This window comes from Ambystoma mexicanum, chromosome 4p (assembly GCF_040938575.1).
Source record: "Ambystoma mexicanum isolate Mex_15411 chromosome 4p, UKY_AmexF1_1, whole genome shotgun sequence".
Taxonomy (NCBI): Eukaryota; Metazoa; Chordata; class Amphibia; order Caudata; family Ambystomatidae; genus Ambystoma; species Ambystoma mexicanum.
In genome coordinates this window covers 363,398,106-363,416,911 of record NC_090927.1, presented here as the reverse complement: position 1 = coordinate 363,416,911, position 18,806 = coordinate 363,398,106, and positions in this window count along the sequence as shown.

Here is an 18,806-nt window from a genome sequence, read left to right as displayed (position 1 = left end):
CAAGGGAAGCAACCACACTCCTGCTCAGCATCACCAATGCAGCCCTCACACAAATAACCTTTCCAGATGCGCTAGAAATGTGACACATCCTCTCCATGCTGAAGATTCCCAAAAGCAACCCAGATGACCTAGCCAACTAATGTCCGGTTATGCAGGTACACATCCACAGCACAGGGATAAAGACTGTCTCCCTCCCGCTGCATGAATGCACCATCTCATAGAGGAATTGCAATCCAGATTCCGACCACGATGTAGCACATAGACCACCCCAATCCAAGCTATCATTGATGATTTCCACATCCTGTACAAAGGGGACCTCTGCCAACTTGTGCTACTTGACCTCTCTGCAGCCTTCGGTATCATTAGCAATGCACCCTTTCTCAACATCGTTGACATCTGCATGGGCTTCAACAGAACAGTGGTTCATTGGTTGACCTTCTACCTCTTGTACAGGCATCAATTCATCCTGATGGGCCCTAACACATCTCAGCACTGTCCAGTAACGACTAGAGTTACACAAGGCTCAGCGTACTTCCCTGTGATCTTCATCTCTACATGGAGCCTCTAGGGGAATGCTCTTTTAACACCAATGTCAAGCTACACAAGTAAGTAGACAACATGCAGCATTAACAAAAGATCAATTGCATCAACAACATCCTTCAACTCAAGTAGTCTCTCTTTCCCTAATCCAAGCATGGATGTCAAGCACCTGCCTGAAGCTCAACCCAACAAAGACCACATTGACCTCCTATAAAACATCACTCAAAATCCCACGTCTGCAAATAGGTAACAGAAATAAAACGTGATGGATTCATGCCTCAAGTCTCAACAAGTTGAAAAACCCTTGGATTTACCATCACCTGTAACGTTTTCTTCTGTACACATCATCAGGGCGGGCAATGGCTTGGCTATCGAAGCCTGTAACACCAGACCAATGTCAGGTACCATTTAATACAACATATGGAATTCATAGTCCACTTCAAGCATACATAGCTAGAACCCCACATGCATTGCTAATAGGAAGTCAAATATTCCAACTTGGACATTCTCAATGACCAAATTTGATATGATACTATGTTTTGGTAATTAATGCGATAAGAATGAAATATGTATAAATGTATGACTCCAAAATACTGTGCAAAGTATAATATTTGACAGAAACTGCCTTGACAAAGTCCAGACAGGCGAAACGGTTGGCCATGCAGTTGGCAATTGCACCTCATATTGTATTGCCGCAAACTGGAGTCAACAACACTATGTTGATATTGTGACATATATTTGTCACTTACTAACACACTACTCAGCAGATATGATATATGTGGCTGGTCTAAGTATAGCTCAGTTTATGCTGCCTTAATTAATTGGATACCTAACTGTATATGCAACCAAAAACTCTTTTACTTGGGGCACTTGCATAGGGGTATACCCTTTTCTAACGAGGTACAAGATTTGCTACAGTAAAACAGTGTTGAGTGTTACCCATTCCTGAAATCTGCGGCAACTAGTACCCGCACAGACATTATTACTAGATAATTTACTACCATAGATCGAACTAGTGCCGCTAAAAGGTCTGTCAACCAATCATGCTTTTTTCTACACAAACACATCATCAAGAACACCTAAACAGAATGGTGCCAAATTGTTCTCCTCCTTTCATCACCGCCCCAAGTGTCAGAATAGTGATCCAACCACTGGTCATCTCAAGCCTGGACAGTGTCTTTGGCCCACTCACAAGAGTAGAATATGTCACCTTTGACCCTCTCAAAGTTGCCCACCATGCTGCAACTTGTTCATTACAGACTGCATCACTTACAAAGCAGCTTCAAATCAAATAATACTTTTCCTGGCCAAGAAACCCACCATCTCTGGAGGTCAATGTGCACTCAGAAGCCACTACATCACAGGTAACAAATAACTGCAATTATGAAACGTGGAAACATGCCTTTTCGGTCCACAAACCTGTCTCTGGAACAAATTAACAATGCAGATCAGGCTACCTCCCTCCATCTCACAATTCGCAAAATTCAGTTCAGTTCATTAGCTTTATTCGACAAACAAGTCATAAAAGCACAAATGCATTCACATACCATTACCAATAATTGCATAACATGAAATAAAACATGTTATGGAAGTAATCCATCTATAAAAATAATATACAGGCAAAAGTATTAGAATTGTATGATTGGTATCATAGACCTTGAAGTTTGCTCATACATATCCTCCAGACCCACTCCAGATATTGGCTGGTGGCGTGTACTGCAGGAATATCAGCTGCATTTAGGCAGATTGCCACTGCCCCTTCTTCGGGAAATTCGTGAAGGTCTTCCTATTCAAGGAGGGTATCCCCAATTGATGATTTCTCCACTCAATCATACTTCTCGACCTTCAGCAGCTCCTCACTGCTTCCTCTAGTCAGCCTGGCAACCTCTGAAACTCCTGCACCGTGCCTGCAACCTGTGTCCCGAATAGACAGCAGAGCACTACTTCCCAGCTAAATTTGTGTTTTTGAAATCCCATACACACATTCCCCAATTACAACAGTAACAACCATACCTTCTGACTACCTTACCACCGCTGACACTTGTGCCACGTGTCCGGTAGTACTCGAGAAGCAGTGAATCCAATATTGTTTGTTCTGTTCTGTTTTATTTATGTTTATAGTCAAGTCATGTCAGGTGAAGTCATGCCACGTTATGTTGCTTTTATACTGCACCGTAGTAGTCTCAGATCTGCTAAGCTAGTCTAGACATTGTGTATACTATGCCCTTGTGAAGAGTACCCGGACCTTAGTCTTAAGAGAAGAGCAGGGGATAGGTGACTGCATGGCAAAGAGGTATAAGGTACCAAAGATAAAAGGGGAGTGATGGAGGGATGGAGTGAGAGGGGGGAATGTTTTGTGATGTGCACGGTGTACAAGTTAGGGGGTCCATAAATTGTCCAACCATGGACCGGGGTGTTATTTGTTCAAGAATAGGCTGCATAAAATGTGAACGATGGCAGAGAACAAAGGGTAGGGAATGATTACCTCAAGCTGATTGAAGATGATTGTGCTGTATTATACATACCATAGTGACATCCTACACCTCTGTCACTGGTTGATCCTGATCTTTCTTAATAGCATAGCAATTTTGTGCAACTGTGTGCATAATTTAAAAGATTTTTCTCTGATCCCTCTGCCATTACCCAAGCATGATTTTGGGTTAACTGTACAATGGATTGTGTCATTTCAGTGTGACAAAGCCGAATCAAGCTTGAGTGTGTTACCATTAAGCTGCATTCGCCTGCTTATGCATTTATAATTGGTATAGTACTATTAACATGTGTTATTTTTTTTTAAATACCAAACGTGGCAACCTCGCTTGAGTTTTTGAGATTGATTAATTGATCAATTAATCAACTGATTAATGATTAATTCAGATAAAAACATATATAGTAGCATTCTATTCAATTACTTGATCATCATTTTATTATGTTATTAGTCCTTTTTTTTAGTTTACAATAAACCATTAGGTCTACAATAAAATGTATCCCATTGATAAAATCCCAATTTTGCAAAACAGTTATACAAATGCAATCCGGTTACTGGTCCAGACATGTGCTGTACCTCTGTCATTTGTTTTTGTTTTTTATGTTCATGTAACTATAATAATTATGTTTTAAATGTCACCACAGGCATTCATTAGTTATGTGTTTGTCCTTGTGACTCCCCTATTTGCTCTCTCAAAATGCTCGTAAGAAAAGAAGGCACATATTGGGTACAAGTAGCCAGGCTGTGGCATACACTCTTCCTTGCCTATATCATTTATTGTAGAAAATATGCATTGAGAAAGATGTATTAAACATGCCCTTGAGTACCCAGTATAATCGTCTTTCTTGTTGCAGTCAGATGCTGAACTCAGGGGGACAAAAATGCAACCGAGTACAGCTTATTTTATTTTGGGACCAACCATTGGATAGGTGCAGAATATACCTCAATCGTTTTGGTTTGCTTGGCTCATTGAAGCCTATCACTTCACTTGGGCCTCTACCGAGAAGTTATGCAGGAGAACAACGTGTAAGGCCATTTAAATGACTGCTGTTCAGCTCTTGTATGGTTCATGAGTGAAGGGAGTGACATGTTTGTTCAGGTGGAATGTACAAGTGAAGAAGAACATGTTTTGTTCTGTTCTGTTCTGTTATGTTATCTTATGTTTTTTAGATCTATACTATCCACTGCTGCCCATGTCATGGCGTCCAGGCACTCTGGTGCATCTATTAGAGCAGTGAGTGGTTAGGTAAGTGGGGAAAGAGTGAAAATGCAATATAGCTTTGCTGTTGTGTTGATGCGTGCAGGAATGTTTGTAAGTGCCAGGTAATGAGCGCACAAAGGTATTTGAGCCCAGTAAGTGAGCCTTGCATGACCATGCTAGTAGGGTCCATACACATGACTCTTATGAGCACGTTGATTTAAGAGGTGCAGCATTCTGTTGTTTGATGTTTTTTGTGTGTGTTCTCTGGGCGCATTGAAGTGACTGTGATTCACAGGTTGTGCCATATGAATTTACTATAACATATACATATTATTCAATTGCAGTGTGTGAGTGGCTTATTTGGTATATATGTATAAAGTGCTTGAGCTTAGATGTTGAGAATGTTAGCGCAGAGAGGTTCGTGGAGAGCCTGGTGGGAAACTCAGACCAATGTCTTGATAGGGATGCCCCTGGACAATCTCTCAGCCATGATGTTCTCCAGGTAAGGAGATGGGCGGATACATCCCGAGGCACCCTTACATGTGCTGGTGTCTCTGGAAGTGGCAGCAGGCAGTGGATAGTCATGGATTGGGGTGGGGGGGCACAGGGAAGATTGGAAGCTACAAAGAACGCACAGCAGCGGATACCACTTAAACAGTGCATGGGAATAGTTCCACGGTGAAGTATAGAGTAAGTGTCATCATCATCATCATCATCATCAAACCATGTTTATTTCGGGCAGATGCCCATCAAACAAATATAAAATCACGCTTTGCCTTTTGCCCATTTGTCATGCATTGAACAGTCCATTGGGGCATGGCCCAAATCCCTTGTTGTTCCTTCCTGAAGAGTAAACCAGTGGCTCCAAAAGACCTCAATCGCATCTCCCACTGCACATGCACCCGCAGGCCGAAAAGGGAGGAGTGAAGACGAAACCCCTCAGGTGGTTCTACAGGGAGAGCTTGATGAGAGGAGTAGCAGGCCAGATGAAATGTGGCGTGTGAATTCCCCAAAGTGCCCCAGGATCCTGGGTGCTCCATCTGTTCACCTAAAAAGGGTGTGTGAAGGGTTTTGACCCATGCTGAATCAATAGACTGGGTAGATGTGGGGATGAGCTGTCGCCGCCCACATTCACGCCAGAATCCAGGAGAACTGCGCAGTTGGCACAAGACCACTCCAAAGATACAACCTTCTTGTGGGGGGGTTCCACATCACCACTCTAATGTAAGGATGCCTATCAAAATAATAGCAAAAATCTCCTGTCAAATTCAAGACAACTCAAAAATGGATGCAGTACTGACAAATTCCCCAAGGCGGCACTAGCGGTCTAAACTCTGACAGGGAAACTGTATTTAGGAGTTGCAAGAGGGGCAGGGACTTGAAAGCTTGTTGGTTAATTGAAAATCTTAGCCACCTGCTGTTCCCAAAGGCCAAGAGGCTGAGAACTCTTAACACCCCAGAGACTCACAACAGGAGGCAGGATATCACATGGCCCTTCTTAGTGAGAGGGAGGGGGTTTCCCCTTCAGCCTGGAGGAGAGAGACAATAGCCCCTTTCAGTTGAATGGGGTTTGTTAATTTTGAGTGTTTCCTGTCAACAGCCCTCTGCCAGCAAGGAGAGACATGTGATCACTGACCCACCCAGACTTCTGGAGGCGGACCCAAACACTTTGGGGAGTTGAAATGCAACAAATATATATTTTATAGAAACAGTGATCATTTATTGTAACCAAATGACAGGAATGTACAACTTTGAGAGTCTTAGTATGGAAAATGCCCTCACGATTTGAGTCCAAACTCCGATTTGTACCATGTTCTGGGGCAAAACCCCGCTAATTATGAATATTGTAGACACTGTATTTAAGCTAGAGACATGGAAAGTTACTGGGATATATGTGGAAGGGAAATGTACCTTTGTATAATTTTTGATGAAAAACCAATGTTGCAAAACCCACTAAAATTGAAAATAAGTTGCCATTTTTGAATGCAAGCTCCTAGAAACGCCAGAGTCGGGACAGGGACTATCTTTAGTGATATATGATGTGTGTATGTGATGTCAAACAACTGTGTACCTGGGAAATATGTATTTGGATCAGGAATAGATTTGTGTGCACATTGACCAGGGGAGTGTCATTTCTGCAGGTCATAAAAATGACATCACTCTGACACACTATCACTTCCCAAATCAGGGACCAAAGTATCTTTTGACCTATCAAATCAAGAGAGGGGCAGGCTTAGTGATGCTAGCCTCTCCACCCACTTTTTAAAACACATAAAAAGAGACTGCTGGGACAGGTAGATACATTCAATTCCATTTGCTGCGGAGCGTGCTGACCGACGACTTCACTTCCAAGTATTTGTCAGCAGGCCTCAAAATCTTTTGCAAACTATTCCACAGCCGGGCGAGCTGTCTGAATTCTTTGCCAAGAACTTTTGCCAGTACCCAGAAAGCAGTGTTACATCCAGAATCCACTTGATCCAGTCCAGACCGGAAAGCAGAGCAGTAGCCAGAACCAGAGGCTGCTGTATCCAGAGAGGCTAGACCAAGAGAGCAGAGCTGACCCAGATGCTGTGAGCAGAACCGCCCGAAGTCCAGTCCAGTTGACCAGATCCGTGACGAGGCCCATTCATTCCAAAATTAGGAGTGAGTATCCACCAGAACTGTGCAGAAACCAATCTCTTAGTTAAAATAATCTAATCCAAACTATTTTAACCTAATTAGAACAGCCTCCTAGAAATCGTGTCATCTGTCATTTTTAAAGCTGCACAACTGTCACCTGTCAATTCTGCAGCTGCAAGCTGTCACTTGTCATTTTGAGTTTACTTTAAATCTGAAAAACTACCTTCACAAAACCGTCCGTATCTCTGTAACCATTTGTCCTATGAACGGGATTTAACTTTCCTCTGAAAGCTAATAATCTAAGCTTTCCAACAAGCCTAGAACCGACTTATACTTTTACCGCAATCGCGATTTACGCAATCGCAAAATTTACCGCTATTTGCGATTTGGCCTGATTTCGTCATCTGTAAAAAGATAGCCGCTTTTGCCTGAACTGCTAAAATTCGTTTGCAACCTAATAACCATCCCTGAACCATTGTTAGGGCTGACCTGAACTGATTTAAAGTGTCTACCACTCACCCTGAACCTCCTATAGGGAATTAAAAGCAATTTTAGCATTTTTCACTTCCTTGCCACCACATTACAAAGCACTCTTGCCCGTGTTTTAAAAAGCATACCTGTTGTCTAAGCTTGCTGGGGGGGGAGACTGAATTCCGTATTGTATTTGATTGTATTCCTGAAGACTGTGTGTGTTACTTCCATCTCCTTGCATTACATATAGGGGGGGGTGAATTGCCACCAGGGGAAAAGTGAACATATTATCTCTTGTGAAACCATATCAGTTTATTTTCTGTACTGCATTTATTCCACCTTGCATTTCCTTGAAACCATAAAGCATTTAAGCTACCTTATCCTCTATACTACTTCTAAGTAACCAAATCAGTTTACCAGTAGAAAATTATCCATTGTTGATCACTGTCATATTTTAAGTGTGAAATCCAATATTAATTTATTATAAAAGTGTGATAGATATATATTGTTATATTTCTCAAATAAACCTTTTAAATTTGCAAAACAGACCTACTTCTTGGCTCAGTGGGGTCAGGGGGATTCTAAGAGAGGGGTGTTATATAAGGGTTGTCATCCAGAGTACATGAACTGGACCTAAAAATATATCAATAAGGGTTTCCCTCAGCATCCCAGACTATGCATTGACTTAGCTGTAGTGTTGAAGTAAAGCCGTTTAACAAAGTGGGGGCTCGTAGCCGGAGATTCTGGGTTAGATCTATCATTTGTGCAGATTAATACAGTGTGCTAACTGAAAAGAGACATACATCCGGTCGGATCACCACGCTGTGTTACCCTGTAAAGCACTCCTCAAAGGAACGCTCTAAGGAAACGGTCTGTTTTGCAAAAATAAAATACAAACTTCTGTAAGTCAGGAAGGAACTCAATTTCCAGAATGACGACACTGGTAGACATCAAAATAGCCAGAGAGCACTTCTTACATAAGCTATTTGTGAGAGGTGAGTGGACTCATCAGGACCAAACGGTCTGGTTGCAGGCAATCGTGCAACAGGTCACTGAAACAGGGTCAGATATATGGAGAGATCAGGGTCCCCTACATGTGGCCCTGAGTGAAATATATGGCCCCTAAAGCCAAAGATGAACATAATAAGATTGCCAGGATAGCGGCATATTTGTACCTATATATGGGAGCCATGCAGGACAAATGTGCTGAAGGCCAAAATCTGGCAAATAGGCAACAAATGGCGTTAGAGAAGGCCCAATCTGATCTGGACTCTTCTGAGCAGAGGCTGCTCAGGAGCCAGGAGTCAGAAAAGGACAGCAGACAGTACATCACTAAAATAAAGGAGGATATGGATGTGCTGCAACAGGAAAAGGCTGACCAGGATACCAGATGTCTGGCCTTGCAGAAGGAGTACCAAGAAGGTTTGGACTCCCTACTGCAGAGCCAGAAAAAGCTGGAGCAACAGTTAGACTTCAATAGGGCATGTGCTGAGCAGATAGTCACCCTGCAAAGCCACCTAGATAGGGAGAAGGCAGAGAGCAATCAACTGATTTTGAAAGACCTGGATACTCAGGCAGAGTTTGACCAGGAGTGCCAGCAAGCTGGTGCCTTCCAAAGGCAAAGGGATGACCTGGCACACAGATGCAGGCTCTTAGTCATTAAAGGGATACCTTAGGCTAGGAAGTCTGCCACTTAAAAAGGAAAATGGAAGAAAATCACCTGGCCCTCCAGGGACTGGGGGATCTCCAAAAAGAACACCAGAACTTGTTAGAGCACACCAGGAGGGTGGAGGAGGCTCTGGCAAGAAAGGAGGAGGCCAGTAGGGATGGGACTCAGGAGGTAACCCTCCTGCAGCAGAGACTGGCCCAGTACTCCAGGACCAATCAGGAGGCACAGAGAGAGAATGAGGCTCTCTGCCAGCACAATGATAGGCTCCAGCAACAGGTAGCGATGCAGGAGAGACTGATAGAGTCTAGTAAGGCCTTAACTGAGAAACTGAAAGCGCAGGCTCTTGCATTGCAACAGGGAGCAGGGGCGGATAGAGATGAGGTTCGCTGGGAAAGAGAAACTCCTGAGCATAACCTCAGGAGCCCTAGTATAAGAGTCCTTCATCTCTCCCAGTCCCTGGACTCTGCCACCCCCATGTCCCCTCGCACACATGAGCCCAGGGCCACGGGGATGGCATATTACTATCCAGCTAGAAGTATGGGGCTCATAAGCCAGTACCTCCCAGGAATGGATGGGCGGGCATCCGGGTATGGGCACCCAAGCACAGTGCAATTTAGTGGGGAACCCCAGGAGAGCAGGCCCATTAAGGGCATCCTGAAAACCTCTGCCCAGTTAGGTCAGTGGGGGGGGGGTACCCTTCAAATCCTGGCAGCAAGGAGGGATCTGAAGACTCCTCTGAGCGTTACAGGACACAGGAGACCAGGTCCCCACATTCTGCCAGCCATTCCCAGGCTCGCAGAATCCGGGAAAACCTGGAAGATCAGACGGGCACCTCTGGGAGCAGTGCTTCTGAGTCAGAGGATGAATGGACCAGGGTTACCCGAACCAAAAAGGCCAATAAGGCAAAAAGGGCCTTGCTTAAGGACCCATTGAAACAAATAAAGGCAATAAGGAGTGTCATCACGCCTTATCATAAGAACGCCAAGTATTCTGTTTGGGAACAGTTGGAGCTCTATGAGCAAATGATGGAGACTTTCCATTTGAAGGACAGCAGTAGCTGCATCCAGTACGTCAAATGGACCTTCTCTCCAGAATACTCCAGTTTCTTTGCAGGGCTGGAGGATCAAAACCATTCAAGGTGGTCCACATACAGGGCGGCCATCTTGAAACATTTTTCTGTGCACAGAAATCCTCAAGAGGCTCGCAAGGCAGCCTACAATTTGCAATGTGGGGAGGATCAGGCCCCACAAGAGTTTGTGCAAGAATTAAAGCGTGCTTTTGCGCAGACCACCAGAAGGGTGCGCACGGATAGCAGAGAATTTATCAATACGTTTTTCCATGCCTTACCCAAATACATAATGACCCAGCTTGTGAGAGATTTTCATGAGAAAAGATCTTTAGACTGGGTCATTGAACAGGCTACCCGGATCTATGAGGTGCAGAAGCCCATCAAAAATAAAAATAATGCGCAGAAAAACCCCAAAACCAACAGCACCCCTGCTGCTGCCAAGGTGGCGGAGGTAAAGGTTGCCCCCGTTTTAGATTTGGAGATGGGGGGGCTTAAAAACCTGCCTGCACCAAATAATTCACAGCCCAGAAGGCCCTCGGGCCGGTCACAGACAGGGAGTCGAGGAGGCAGTCCCACAAATGGGGTCCCCCGCTCCCCTGATTATGTAAGTCCCCACTACAAGAAAAACCGACCAATCCTGGGTTATGTGTGGACTCCTCCAGCCCAAGGGGGGGGATCCAGCCAAGCACCTGACCCGGGGAACTTCCCTCCTAACTTCCCCCAGGAGGGCAGAAATTCACCAAATCCTGGGCAGAACTTTTTCCCCAGGTATCCACCCAATTTCCAGCCCCAAAATCATCCATCCTTCTTTCCCCAATTCCCTGAGCCCAGACAACCTAATCCGGGAGAGGGGAGGCCAAGGGTGGAGGGGTACCCAAATCTTCCCAATCCGGGGTTTTACCAGAGAAGGGATAGCTACCCTTCCCAGAATCAGCCCAGGGGAGAAAATAGAGCCCCGTATCAGCCTGAGCGGGTTTCACAACTTGAACGCCAGGTCCAAAATATGGCACGAGATCTGGGTCACATACTGAGGGCTCAACATAACCCTCAGATGAGCATGCCACCGCAGAATGCCCCAAACTCTGGGCCTGGTGCTCCAGAACAATGACGGGGGCAGCACCCCGATAACCCACCGGTTCCCTGGGAGGAGGCACAAGGGGAAGGGGGGTGTAAAGCCTTGGAGGAAGCTTCCTTCCCAGCTTGTAAACAGCCCCTGGAAAACCAGGAACCGGAAACAAAATCTCCTACCCCTGAAAGCCTGCCTCCCAAGGAGCAGAGAGGGGGTAGGAGAAAACCAGAAAGTTAGCCCACCAGTTGTCCAAAAATGTGCATTATCTGTGCCCCCTTGAGGAGAAGGAGGGAAGATATTATGCCCCGGTACAAGTACAAGGGCAGGGTACAATTTCGGCACTGGTGGACACTGGATCCCAAGCTACCCTTCTGTCCAAAAGGGCCTTTGATGAACTAAATGCAGGAAGGGGGGAGAATTACCGTATTCCTCTCACCTCTCTTCCTGGACAACTGCAGAACTTTGACGGGAAGGAAATTCCCGTCGAAGGGACTGCAGACTTGGACATTAAAATTGGGCGACACAAGGTGAAACACCTGGTCATAGTAGTGACTCCAGAGGGCACCCCTTGTTTACTAGGGAACGACCTCCTGAGAAGGTTGTCACCCCTAATAGATTGTGTAAACAAGGTCCTCTGGACCCAGACTAGCCGACCAATAAAATTAAAACAGAGTGTCAACCATGTTAGTTTAAATGGCACCTGCCACATGGTTGAACAAAAATCTGACCAAGTAGAATTTCACTTCCAGAACAACCAAATTCCAGGCGTGACAGTAATAGCAGTAGGACAACAGACTGGTGATGGGGGATCCTCTCTATTTCTGAAAATCAACCTTCCTTCCAGTTTAATGTGGTATTCCACACTGGAAGGAAACATTTTGAAATTCTTTACCAATCCACAATCAGACACTCCCACTCCTATAGTCCAGAAAGATGTGAAATCAGCTCAGAGCCTGGCTGATATTCAGCAAATTGGGGAGCAGTTGTTCATCCCTGTTCAGTTAAATGATGGGAAGGACTCTGTTCTCGCTCGAGAGTGTGTGAACAACGGTAAGAGCTTCATCAGCGAAGCCATGTTCCGCCAACTCCCAAAAGATCCAACCATTCCCACATTCAAACTGATAGACAAATGGGAAATGGACCTGGAAGCACCTAATTCCAAACATCTCCTGCCAAGCAGGTGTACGCTCAAAATCTCAATTGGCAACAAGAGCAGCTTCCATAATTGTTGGGTCATACGAGACGTCACTGCCGCCTTTTACTTAGGCAGTGACATTCTCAATCGCTTTGCCAATAGTTTGGACCTAATAAACTTCAAAGCTTGGTCCCGATTAGCGGATAATCCCATGGGCTTTGATGATCCGGAAAAAGCATTTAGGTCAGCTCAATTGCTACCTTATGCAGTTGAAATTCAGCTCAAAGAGGAAGTCACCATACCAGAAAGGACCCGACAATTCTCCCTGGAAGTGAAAGTTAAAAGAGGACAAAAATTGAAAAACCCTGATGCTTATATACATCTAAATGCTTCTCTCCAACAGCAAGGGTTGGGGGTAAACCCAACACTATTAGTCAACATAGAACATGACACCATTCCAATAGAGGTGGATAACAGTGACTTACAGAGTATTACTCTAGCCGCAGGCACCATCATTGGAATGGCGGTTGATGACTGACATTTCTACATTGATTTAGGGAATTAAGTGTTAGGACCGATCCCCAAGGACTGTTTTGACAGTGACAGCGATGACAATACAACACCAGACAGGATCTTCACCCGGCATGGGGGGAACTTCCTGTTGTACACTTCCTGCCCTTATGGTAAGGAAGATGTGACTTGTGACTTCAGGAGGGATGAGGTAGTTTTTCAGGTCCATGAAGGCTGCCTTCCCCACCTGAAGCCGCCAGTCCAGATCAGCACTCTGAACAGGGACTTCTCCACCCAGCTGGAGGAGGCCGCTGAGATAGCCAAACCAGAAGTCTTTCCAGGCTTCAGGCAGATGGTGGAAGAGAGAGTCAACCTAGCTGATGCCTGTGTGACACTAGAACAGAAGCAAAAGTTGAAACAAGTTTTCTTGGATTTTCAAGATCTCTTTGCGGTAGACTCATATGACTGTGGTCGCACCGACATCCACACCACAACAATTCCCACGGACCCTAGAATGACTCCAGTGTTTGTGAAGCAATATCGTTTGCCTCTCGCATCCATGGAGTCCCTTACTGAAATTATTAAGAACCTTGAGTCCCGGGGAATAATCCGTCCAGTCCACAGCACTTTCAATAATCTGGTGCTGGGAATATTGAAGCCAAACGGCCAGTGGAGACTCTGCGCCGACCTTAGGGAGCTCAACAAACGGGTCCATACTTCCTGATGGCCTCTTCACTACATTGACCAAGGGCTGGCCCAGATCCAGGGGTCACAGGTATTCACTGCAATGGACCTGACCAATGGGTACTGGACCGTGTCTGTCAGTAGGGAGGACCAATACAAACTGGCTTTTACCTTTGGGGGCCAGCAGTACACATGGGCCCGGACTCCCTTCGGAGACCTCAACTCCGGCAATGAATTCAACATTTTCCTACATAAGGCCCTGCCCGACCTGGGTGCGAGGGGTAACCTGGCTTATGTAGATGATGTCCTCATCAAAATTTCTTCTGTGGAAGAACACATAGCGGAGATCCGTTATGTTCTGACCGAGTTGAGGGCTGCCGGAGCAAAACTTTCCTTTCAGAAAGCACAGTGGTGTAGAACCCGTGTTAATTTCTTGGGGCATGAGATTACTCCTCAGGGTCTCTGTCCCCAGGAAAAGAAAGTGGAAGCACTTCAGAAACTGAAAGACCCCACGACTCTGCGGGAACCAAGGAGCCTCCTTGGACTGACTAATTACAGCAGAAAGTTCATTGAAGGCTACGCAGAGATCACTAGACCCCTGATTCATCTCTTGAAGGGGGGGGTCAAGTGGGAATGGGGTCCAGAACAATCCGAGGCAGTAAGACAACTCAAAAGAAGCCTCTCACAAGCGCCTTGCCTAGCTTACCCTGTCAGAAACAAGGAGTTCTTCCTGGAGACAGGGTTCTCTAATACGTGCTTGACAGCAGTATTATACCAAAAGCATGACAAGGTCAATAAAGTAATCTCCTATGCGAGCAAAACTTTATCCTCTGTGGAGGAAAAATTCAACGATTGTGAGAAGGCACTCCTGGCAACGGTGTGGGCATTGAAAAATTACCGCCCGTTTATCCAGGGGGAACACATCATAGTGGAGACTCCACACAAGCCTCTGCAATATCTCCAAAGTGACAGAATCCGGGCCGGAAATGTGAGTAATTCCCAAATTACTTCCTGGATTCTGTCAATGCAAGGCTTTCCTGTATAGGTCAGATATGGCCAAAACAAGAAGAGTCCCCTCGCGCAAGGTCTGGCTGACTTGCATGATTGTGCCAGAGAAAACTGTCTCGAGGACGAAAGTCTAAAAATCAAGGACAACATGGAGGCATACCTCAAATCCCCACACAAAGTCTTTGAAGAAGACAAGTGTGAGGGAATGCCCACTGTCTATGTGGATGGATGCTCTTACCATGTTGACAACAACGGGGAGAAAGAACTGGTGGCCAGCGTAGGGAATGCATGGGTGAATGAGTCCCCAGAACCCTCCGCTGGGTACAAAATTGGTCCCCGAAGTAGTCAGGTGGCCGAATTGATGGCTGTGCATCAGGCCATCCTCACTGCTGTCCAACTTCAACTCCACAAACTGGTCATAATCACAGATTCAGATTATGTACGGAACGGGTGCGTGGAGCACCTGGTTAGTTGGAAAACCAGAGGCATGTTATGTGCTAATAACAAACCCTTGAAACATGGGAAGTTAATTCAAAATATTGATGACCTGGTCACATCGAATGGGATGACCATCTACTGGAAAAAGATCAAGGGTCATTTCAAAGTAGAGGGACCAGACAAAACTGGAAATGACTTAGCTGATCAGCTGGCCAAAACCGGGGCCATCCAAGGGGATCTAATAGAAATAGAGTCACTGTTGGGGGAAATCCAGGTCACTGCTATCACTAGGTCCCAGACAAATGCTCACAATGATCTTTCAACTGCACAATGGAGTAAGGAGACCCCTGATGCTGATTTGATTACAGCTCAGAAGGGGGATCCAATAATTGGTAAGTTTTACCAACACATTGAGGACCCTGAGAACTTTCCCCTGACGGATACCGATTACATTGGGAAAGAGGACCTAAGAGTGTTGATGAAATGTCCAAAGAGGTTCCGAATCCAAGACGTTTTGTTGGTAAGGAAATCCCAAGCTGGCCATGATCAGTGGGTGGTCCCTACCTCATTCCAAAGCCTGATGTTAAGTCACGCCCATGATGCGTCCACCGCCGGTCATAGGGGGTTTCATACAACACTGGAAATCTTAAGAGAGGTTGCATAATGGCCACACATGGGGCAGGACCTCGACCAATACTTGAAGGGGTGTGTGGTGTGTGCACAATTTCAGCCAACATCCCTCACACACCGTGCACCTCTCCAAAAGAGGGGGATGACACTGCCATGGTCAGATTTGCAAATCGACTTTGTAGGCCCTGTAATTCGCTCGTCTAGAGGAAACAAGTACATGTTGACCGTTACATGCTTGTTCACCAAGTGGGTGGAATGTCTCCCGGCCCAAAACTGCAAGGCAGAAACAGCAGCTGCCCAGATTATTAACCACATCTTTTCCCGTTTTGGTCTACCTCAAAGGATCGAGTCAGACAGAGGTAGCCATTTCACCAGTGAGGTAATGACAAAGATGTGGGAGATACTGGGGGTTAAAAGGAAGCTACATATTGTTTATCGGCCAGCTTCTTCTGGAGCAGTGGAGAGATACAACCGAACCATTGTGAGCATATTAAAAAAGTTTGTGGCAGATTCTGGGCCAAGTTGGGATATCCGACTACCTCTGGTCCTAATGGCCATCAGATCTACCCCTTCATCTGCAACTAAAATGTCACGATTTGAGTTGATGACTGGACGCAATATGGTGCTTCCCCAGCATTTGCTCTACAGAACCCAAGAGCAAACGTTGATAAATGCCTCCACAACTCATGAGAATGTGGAGAATTTAAGGAAACACCTCCAACATGCTTTCGCCTATGCTCAGCGGAATCTAGAAAGATCAGCTGATAGCATGAAGACCCACTACGACCTGAAAACCACCAGGAAAGTATACGAGGTGGGGGACCGGGTCTATCTATACAATTTCCAAAGGAACCAGGCCAAACAGCGAAAATGTTTGCCTACATGGAATGGACCCTTTGAAATTATAGACAAGATCTACCCTGTTGCCTACAAAATCTGCATCCCCAAAGGCAGTTCGGCAGAGGGGGAAGAAAAGTGGGTAAATATAAATCAGCTAAAGTTTTGCCATCCCAGGCACACTCTGCAGCAACTGGAGGAGTCCTCTGCAATACCAGAGGGGACCGCTCCAGATTAATTCAGTTCCTACCCTAAAATATTCCACATACCAAAAATATAGTAACCTAATGTCAATATTTCCTGTTATATCTTGTTTTCAAAACAACAAAACAAAACTGAAAAATGTAACCGGATGTATAATATGTATGTGTTCGCCACACCATTAATAGGGGTGGAGAAATGTCCACGAATAGGTATTGCCACTTTTGCTTTATCATCCTAGGAGAGATGAAACCACAGAGACTGACCAAGGAGGCGACCTGGGGACCGGGAGCGAAGATCTGAGGGGCCGGGGTACCGCCCAATCCTCCCATCAGGACCAGCAAGGAGAACTGATTTATCGACTGGAGGGAGGAAAAGATGCTGAACTGTGCCATCTACAGAATTGGAAGAAGATAATGCGGACATACCAGCACAGGGCTCAAAACCTCCTTTGCACCCGACTTCACCTCGACTTGAATCAAAGCGTAGTCGGGCGTGGGGGTTGTGAAGGGTTTTGACCCATGCTGAATCAATAGACTGGGTAGATGTGGGGATGAGCTGTCGCCGCCCACATTCACGCCAGAATCCAGGAGAACTGCGCAGTTGGCACAAGACCACTCCAAAGATACAACCTTCTTGTGGGGGGTTCCACATCACAACTCTAATGTAAGGATGCCTATCAAAATAATAGCAAAAATCTCCTGTCAAATTCAAGACAACTCAAAAATGGATGCAGTACCGACAAATTCACCAAGGCGGCGCTAGCGGTCTAAAATCTGACAGGGAAACTGTATTTAGTAGTTGCAAGAGGGGCAGGGACTTCAAAGCGTGTTGGTTAATTGAAAATCTTAGCCACCTGCTGTTCCCAGAGGCCAAGAGGCTGAGAACTCTTAACACCCCAGAGACTCACAACAGGAGGCAGGATATCACATGGCCCTTCTGAGTGAGAGGGAGGGGGTTTCCCCTTCAGCCTGGAGGAGAGAGACAATAGCCCCTTTCAGTTGAATGGGGTATGTTAATTTTGAGTGTTTCCTGTCAACAGCCCTCTGCCAGCAAGGAGAGACATGTGATCACTGACCCACCCAGACTTCTGGAGGCGGACCCAAACACTTTGGGGAGTTGAATTGCAACAAATATATATTTTATAGAAACAGTGATAACTTATTGTAACCAAATGACAGGAATGTACAACTTTGAGAGTCTTAGTATGGAAAATGCCCTCACGATTTGAGTCCAAACTCAGATTTGTACCATGTTCTGGGGCAAAACCCCGCTAATTATGAATATTGTAGACACTGTATTTAAGCTAGAGACATGGAAAGTTACTGCGATATATGTGGAAGGGAAATGTACCTTTGTATAATTTTTGATGAAAAACCAATGTTGCAAAACCCACTAAAATTGAAAATAAGTTGCCATTTTTGAATGCAAGCTCCTAGAAACGCCAGAGTCGGGACAGGGACTATCTTTAGTGATATATGATGTGTGTATGTGATGTCAAACAACTGTGTACCTGGGAAATATGTTTTTGGATCAGGAATAGATTTGTGTGCACATTGACCAGGGGAGTGTCATTTCTGCAGGTCATAAAAATGACATCACTCTGACACACTATCCCTTCCCAAATCAGGGACCAAAGAATCTATTGACCTATCAAATCAAGAGAGGGGCAGGCTTAGTGATGCTAGCCTCTCCACCCACTTTTTAAAACACATAAAAAGAGACTGCTGGGACAGGTAGAGACATTCAATTCCATTTGCTGCGGAGCGTGCTGACCGACGACTTCACTTCTAAGCTAAACAGAGACTACAGAACTTGGAACCAAGAAGGCCCACTGCAAGCAAAAGTATTTGTCAACAGGCCTCAAAATCTTTTGCAAACTATTCCACAGCCGGGCGAGCTGTCTGAATTCTTTGCCAAGAACTTTTGCCAGTACCCAGAAAGCAGTGTTACATCCAGAATCCACTTGATCCGGACCGGAAAGCAGAGCAGTATCCAGAACCAGAGGCCGCTGTATCCAGTGAGGCTAGACCAGCAGAGCAGAGCTGACCCAGATGCTGTGAGCAGAACCGCCCGAAGTTAGAACAGCCTCCTAGAAATCGTGTCATCTGTCATTTTTAAAGCTGCACAACTGTCACCTGTCAATTCTGCAGCTGCAAGCTGTCACTTGTCATTTTGAGTTTACTTTAAATCCGAAAAACTACCTTCACCTTCACAAAATCATCCGTATCTCTGGA